The sequence below is a fragment of the Rutidosis leptorrhynchoides genome, chromosome 3 (genome assembly GCF_046630445.1).
Source record: "Rutidosis leptorrhynchoides isolate AG116_Rl617_1_P2 chromosome 3, CSIRO_AGI_Rlap_v1, whole genome shotgun sequence".
Lineage (NCBI taxonomy): Eukaryota > Viridiplantae > Streptophyta > Magnoliopsida > Asterales > Asteraceae > Rutidosis > Rutidosis leptorrhynchoides.
The window spans coordinates 303,468,161-303,476,218 of NC_092335.1; the positions used below are offsets into that span (position 1 = coordinate 303,468,161).

An 8,058-nucleotide genomic window follows, 5' to 3' on the forward strand; every position below is an offset into this window, starting at 1 on the left:
TCAGAACTCAACCAAGAAGGCAAACATCTGGGATCTCTGATTCTGCGCGGCGCGCGGGTAAATGCGCGGCGCGCAATACCTGGGAATCATGCAGTTTGCAGAAAAATGGTCCGAGTCACGAACCAAAATACAATATAACACATTTCATGCACCGAAAACACTTAAAACGCATAACCTATATCATTAGAAAGGTAATTTGACAAGGAAAACAACTAAGCACATTTCATCAAGCAATTCATCACTAACAACAACCAAAAACCGCATTAAACATTCATAATCAAAGTTTCAAGTTCTAAAACGCATTTTATGATTCGGGCAACCAATTTACATGTATGATATGCCGTTTCGAAGGTAATCATACACACATTGCAACAAAATTCTTATCTACAATATTTCATAGCATTTGGTGCATCAAAAGTTCATCTAAAGCTTATCAAACCCTAATCCAAGTTCACAAAATCACTAATCATGTTCTTGGAGTTTCCTTAATCAACCTATACATCAAAACGAAGCTAATGATACTAGTAACACTTTTAAAACATGCACTTTAACAATCTAACAACATTTGATCATCCAAAATCAAGGATTTAGCAAGTAATTTTCATATTGAACTAGTTACACCAAAAACAACGAATCGAGCATACAAATTACATACACGACATCACAATGAGCCATAGACACTAATTAACAACTTTATAACTCAAAAATCTCAAGAACACATAAAATTAGTGATTTTAGAAAGTTACCCAAATGAGATGAAGTTGGTATCAAATTGAAGAGGATGAAGAGAGGATTCCAAATATGTATTTTGTTTTGGTTGAAGCTTCCAAATCCGAATTTAGATGATGATTCTTTGTAGTGGTGTTTGAGAGAAAATTGGAAAGTATAGAAAGAAAATGGAAATGAAAATGAAAAGGAAAATGGGGAGGTGGGTGTTGACTAGTCAAGCTAGTCACATCTTTGCTCCAATGGCGAAACTAGTCCCTCGCGTTCGGTTGCGGGTGCGTGAATTGACCAAACGAATTATTTTAAATTACACGGAAGTACGGGAGATATTAAAAATCCGATAACGAGAATATTTAAAATGTTACTTAACAAAGGATACGAATCTAGATATGAAGGGTATTATTTAAAAAGAAAAAGACGGGCGTTAAAATAATTTAACGGAAAAATGCGGGATGTTACATTGTTGCTTAGTGATCATATGGTATGCTTAGACTAGCTTGCCTTTATGCTTGGATGCTCCGGTATGCGGTATTTGGTTTTGTGTGGCGTGTCCATTTTATGCATATATATGTATGTAGTATATTCTCACTTACTAAGCATTAGCTTACCCTCTCGTTGTTTACCTTTTTATAGATTTGCATGGATGCGGTGGCTCGGGTAAGCGTGAGACTAGTGGACTCGCGTAGTTGCTTTAGAAGGCTTGCTTTTGGATTGATTAGGATTGGGTAGCGTATCCCCAATCGCCATGCTTGGCTTTATTTTGTGTTAATAGTCGTGTGATTGAAAACTTGTATTTTCGTATGAAAGTCGTAAAACGGCCGATGTAGGCCCGGCCTCGTAAAACTTATTTTATGAATGGAACGTGTTAGTTTTTCATATATGAATAGGTTGTGAAAAGCGTTTTGTCTAAATACGTCGGGAAGTGGTCAAACATTTTCGCATTTCATGACTTTTTGGACAGGCCTGTTTGGCGCGCCGCGCCATATGCTGTTGCAGCAAATTTTTTTTTTATTTTTTTTTATTTCGCGTTATTGGTTGGTTAACGGGTTGGGTTGTTACAACGAAGGGCTGATAATAGGGTGTTCATCGAACCGTTTAAACCGGTCAAACCGGCCAAACTCGTGTATGTGGGTTGGTTTGGCCGGTTTGAGTTGTTACGGTTTATGTTTTAGCCAAACCAGATTATCTGGTTCGACTATAGTTTGAATAAAAAATTAACTGTTAAAATCGAACCGGATCGACTATAATGATTTCATTATTATAAATAATAGTACCATGTAAATAAGACTTTTTTTTTTGTAACCTGGGTATCCAACATTTTTTAACTGACTAATCCCAGGGCGACTACCCGCTTTGCGAGCAGCCCGGAGTCATTGCAGGCGAACCTCCGTGGCCATGAGGGAGAATAACTTTGTGGGTGCATAACTCTGATTTAATTAATTACATCATCATTATTATTATTACTAGCTTAAGACTCGCGAATTCGCGAGATTTTTTAGAGGCGAATCAAAACTTGAATTGTCAAAATAATCATATTTTATATAGTATTTGTTAGTTTGTTAAGAAACTAAAAAATTTCCAGTGGTGGTATATATCTATATCTTAAGATGGTTGATAGAGCTCGTGTGTGGATAAAATAACGGTGCAAAATTTAATTGAGTTTATAGATAAAATAGTCTCAATAAAATGTGGTATGAGGTGTTTATGTTTCAAATACAAATATTAGCATTTGGTTATTTTTCCCGAACATAGAATCGAATTTGAGTCTGCAACAACTATTCTACACGTGCTGAGTTGATCCATAACTCGGTGTTGTCAAGTCCAATGACAATCCATTCATGTTAGTTGTAGTGTCATGGTAGCGTTTTTCATTGCCTCGTTGCATAACACCTCCCCCTCATTCTAAACAACCACAATTTTTCCAATTGCAAATCAAAATTTAACCTATAATTTATACAATTATCGTCAATTATCATTGTATTCGCATGATTTGCTCGGTTATATATATATATATATATATATATATATATATATATATATATATATATATATATATATATATATATATATATATATATATATATATATATATTAAAACACTATTCTGTGCACACCAAATCAAAATAGCAGAAATTGATGGTCGAGATCTCAAAGATGACTAAATGAAAATAACACTTTATGGTAATTGTGAATTGTAGAGTAAATGCCGATTATGTTTGTTTATCGTATGAAATTGTTGGATCTGCTTCAAAGTAAACGTGTGTAACTTATCAGCATGTAACACATAATACTGCATTATTGATATTCTAATTTTAATGTAATTAACGCATGGATTATATTAATCCTCGAGTTTATTTTATAATTTGAAAAATGTATACTAATTGGAGTTATTTAAACCTCGATGTTTAGGTTGGTCATGTTTGTTTGGTTTAGGTTGGTCGTGTTTGTTTTGTTGGTTTAGGTTGCTCGATTCCCTTATTTCTAGGTTTGTTACCTTGTCTTTTGCTTGTATGTGCTAGGCCTTCATCCATTTCATGAAGTGTCCGTGTTTATCGGGGGGAAAATGGTATTTAAATTCAATAAAATTCAGTGATAACTAAATGTTGCAAATACTTTTATTTTCTTTTGAAATATGACTTATTATTTTTATATAGTTGAATCTTAAATCATTTATGTTCTTTTGAAGTTCTTTATCTCCATCTATTGAAGTCATGAAGTCAAACAATATGAAATATGATATCAATTTATAAATAATGTGCTAACCATGCTTTTAGCGAGAAATTCTTTTCTAACGCTCTGTCAACAGTAAACAACACTTAAGTCGGATGTTGGCAAGATTACAAGCTGGTTATGTACATATATGAAAATTGATAGACAGGCAATGTAAATAACAGAAATTCATAAATAAATCAGGTATGATATTTCATATTTGCATTAGAAGATTAGGGAGAATAAACTCTATCAAGTATTTTACATATGCTGTGACTGCTAAACATTAAGGTTTGAATGAATAACTCCCATTACCCACTTTTCATACAACATTACCCACTTTAAGATAATGTCAACATACAAAGACAAAAAAACTCATTCATCATTTCTTTCCACCATATATCTTGTTTAGTTACCTCTTCTATAACTCCATGTTGCGTGAAAATGATGGTAAAGGCACGAATTCTTGTGGGCGAAAGATCACGAACAGTACAAACATATCATCCTTCCCGCTAAGCACGTAAATATTTCCAGATATAGTAGGGACGCCCACATCAGTGTGCTCATCTCTCAGTCCACATCTTCAACACTGGCAACCTAAAACAAATATCCTAATTCAGACACCAAGTCAGTTTGTAAGGCTTAAAACTGGGCGTGGCAATTCTAACCCGGGTCGCCCATTTACCTATTTACATATGTATGGGCTACTCGCTCGAGCAGGGTAACTTTAAATGAATAAAATCACAATTTACTTATTTTGAATCATTGTTGAAATATTTTAAGTTTATACAATAGTTATCGACACACCAACTGTACTATATTTCAGAAAGACCGAAACCATAGAATACGAAGTTTATCATATACGGTAACCACTCAATATAAAAGTCATATTAAAGTATTCGACATGCAACAAAAAATTCATGAATCGCTTATACAATAGTTGGTCATGTGAACCCAGTTACTGATGAATGTTACGATTTGTGTTACGATTAATATAAAGGTCCAAACCATTACCACAATGGCAAAGTGCATTTATTGTGAAAATGGTTATCTACACGCTTTTAGTTTCCCACATCCTTTTACACTAAAGCTTATTAAAAAACACAATTCAATAGATTGTTTTAATGATTTAATATGGTAATCATCTGTTGAACAATAAAATTTGGGTCAAACTTGAATAGTGACACATGACAAGGCTGATTAGACGAAATTTGACCCATACATATTTCAGAAGCTTAGAAAACGTTTAAATCAGCTCCTGCCACCATTATATAACTTTACAGATATAAAACCCAAGATCGTAAATGTAAAACTAACAACCATTCAAGCACTTACCTTCAGGTTCTGCTCAATACCATCAACATCAACAACATTAGGTTGAAGCGACTTGTATTTCTTGACATTAACCAGTTAACAATATCAAAACCTCCAACAATTTATAGATCACTCTTTCAAAAAACTAAAAGGAAAAACAAATGAATCGATAAGTATAATAAATCAAATCATATATGGATTGTGCTACTAAACACGGTTTTAATAAAGCTAATATCAAACCTTAATTATGCATTAAAATTAGACACCACCACAAGTATATAAAAAGAAAAAGTCTTTAGAGGATCAGATACCATAGGAGAGGAAACAATGAGCTAAAAATACAAATACAGATACAAGTATATACATATACATACAGAATACACACAGATTCATACATGAATTAAGGGCTGAAATAAATGTGAACATCACATCATGGCGTGGAGTTCAGTATGATATTCTTAACTTATGATACACATAATTATTTCATCACCAGACATATATCTATAAGTAATGACATACATAATTAAAAATAGATGTGATTCATGTAAATTACGCATGACAAACTAATTTTTAATCTCTTTATCTACACCAGATTTGATGTAAATTAACTTGCATCATACATGTGTTTAGGAACTGGAAGTCACAACCAGTTGCACAACTTTTCTAACCAGTTGTTTTACTGTAAGATGTTTCCTTATTTTAACTATCACTTTCTTGACAAAAAGTTGACTCATTTTTTGTTCAAGTGGATTGAGAAAGCTGTTAGCTTTATTAGATCCAAAACACACAAATTACAACAAAAATGGAAAAGAAGTTGCACCTTTAAATTTAGGCCCATGAATGAGAGTAGAATCAAATTAATAAAGAATATAAATTAACTGGCTGGTACTTACTAATAAGAGTGGGAATCAAATGGTTTCTCAGTTGCAGGCTCACATTTCAGTAGCCAACTGAGATTAACATTGAGAATCAAAGTTAAAGTCAAATGAACATAATGAATACATAACTGATAACTGCGTTGTAACAGTACGTACCAACATGTTGTGTTAATATTTGCACTTCATATTGATGGAAAGGGATTTATCATCTTCCAGACAATCAATAAATTTCACCCTGAATGAAAATAGTTTCAATCAATAAGAATTAAAAAACATGTAATCAATTCATATAGCGACACAAACTTATAGTTGCTTATATATGATAATATATACAGTTAAGAAGGAAATAGTTTAATCACTGTTAGTTTATTATAAAACATCAATTTGAGCGGGAAGTCTTTCGGATCAAATTATAATTAACTTACCGAATTCAACCTAGTACACCTCCACCCCAACTTAATCTTTTTTAATTTACTATGTTGAATACATGTTATCAACTGAATACGTGAATTGTGTGTCTTTCTGATGCAAAGTGATAACAAATTCAGAATATTTTTGATACAATCGAGTAAATAATTACCCGTAGCCATATCTTTTGAGATTTGTTATTGAAGTTTATCTGAGTCACTTTAGTGAGTAGCCTCCACCGGACAACCTTCCAACTTTACTCGATACAGTCGTGACTGTTGTATATCGGAACACAAAACACAGATTTGGGCCCATTAAAATGCAAACATTATCTACTACTAAAGTGTTAGCACCCATTTGAATTACCAGTTAAAATATACTTACACATGTTATATTTATTTCATTTTCAATTGCAATATCTTCGCATATTTTGATCACTTGCACTTCTAGTTAGTTTTTTTGAAATATAATAAGTGCATAAATTATTATGAGCGTCATGAGCATATGTTATGAGCATATGTTTCTCCGTAAACAACAAACACAAACTCAAATTACAAATCTAACCATAAAAACTTAACATACACATTTAACTGGCAACATTAAGTGGAAGGTACATATATGTATTACCCATTTGACTTCTTAATGGTATAATATAACATATATCCATCAATTTGTAAGTAAACAAATCTATAACTGAACATGGTAATTTACCTTTCCAACAAAAATCAGTGGCAGATGGTAACCTATACTGAATATGTTACATTTATAGTGATGTGTACTGTGTGGTAAAAAATCCACAATAAGGTAGCAAATATTTCAATTTACAATGAATTTGAATTTTAATTTTGGAATCATACACAAATGGTTTTCGAGAACAGTTCTTGATAGGGTTTTTTTTACATGATCATACCAAATTATTCATATTCATAACCTGTGTACACTTAATAATTAAGAAGAATGCCTATTTGCTGGAGTAAGCAATAAGCAATTAAAATTTAAAATTAAGATTAAAATTAAAATAAAGATAAATCAAAAAACATATTAGCCTAATGATTTCACGAACAACTTATACGTATCGATAATAACCTAATGATCGATTAAATATAAAACATCATATTGAAATAAGTTGTGATTACCTGATTTCGTAGATGTTAGGTTTAATTGATAAACCATAATCTTCAAGATATCGTCTGAATTCGCTAAGGGATTTGACTTTAATCATCTTCAAACCTTTTGTTTATGTTGGACGATTCATCATCTGTTTTCATAGACTATCGTATTGACATTCAACATGTTAACTCTATCGAAATACAACTCATCTACATTCATTTGTCATATCCATTGTAGAATAATCCGTCTATACTCGATATATCTTAGAGTCCTGATCTATTAGATCTCATCAAAAATAATTAAGCTTCATGTAAAAGGTAAAAGGTTGTAACGATATTTAGATCAATACAGGGAGAAAGTTGGGGTTTTTTTTACCTTTCAAATTCGTGAATGAAGAGGACCACTGAAATGACCCGTGAAATCACGGGTTGTTAAAGAAAAATTGTTAAATGATATGTTATAATTGACAAAGAAAAATTGTTAAATGATATGTTATAATTGACAAATGCTACTGATATGGTCGAAACAGACGATTTTTAATTGCGCGGTGTTGTCAGGTCGCGGCTCGCCAGGATCAGCCACTCGTGGGAGAGGGTACTGTTTTAAATTTATATTTAGCGACTCGGTTGGGTGACGTATTAACTCGCCAGGATCAATCTGACTACAGGCATACACGTTCAGACGGCTCATCCAATTGAGCGACTCGGTTGGGTGATGTATTAACATTCCAAAATGGTCTAAACTTTCTTAAGCATAATAGAATACATGGTTTACCATATCCGAGAGACGTGATGTGTTTCAATGCTTTCGTTAATGATTGGTAAAAGATAGTTAGGCCCTTAAAAAGAGTTCAACCATAAAGAACACCATGGCCAAGTCAAGTTGACTTCCATGAACATGTTCGGTTATCCTA

The 8,058-nt window shown here is 32.7% G+C and overlaps 1 long non-coding RNA gene across 2 annotated transcripts; it reads right to left on the reverse strand.

Annotated features, from left to right (window-relative positions):
• Window positions 1-3,662: 3,662 nt before the first annotated feature.
• Window positions 3,663-7,455, reverse strand: LOC139897425 (uncharacterized). 2 transcript variants are annotated; one of them, XR_011776567.1, is made up of 4 exons: window positions 7,172-7,455; window positions 6,208-6,310; window positions 5,784-5,862; window positions 3,663-5,699 (listed from the first exon to the last, which is right to left on the reverse strand). It is a non-coding gene; the product is annotated as an uncharacterized lncRNA (long non-coding RNA). The 2 variants fall into 2 exon arrangements; XR_011776566.1 differs by having other exon boundaries at window positions 3,663-5,862.
• Window positions 7,456-8,058: the final 603 nt, after the last annotated feature.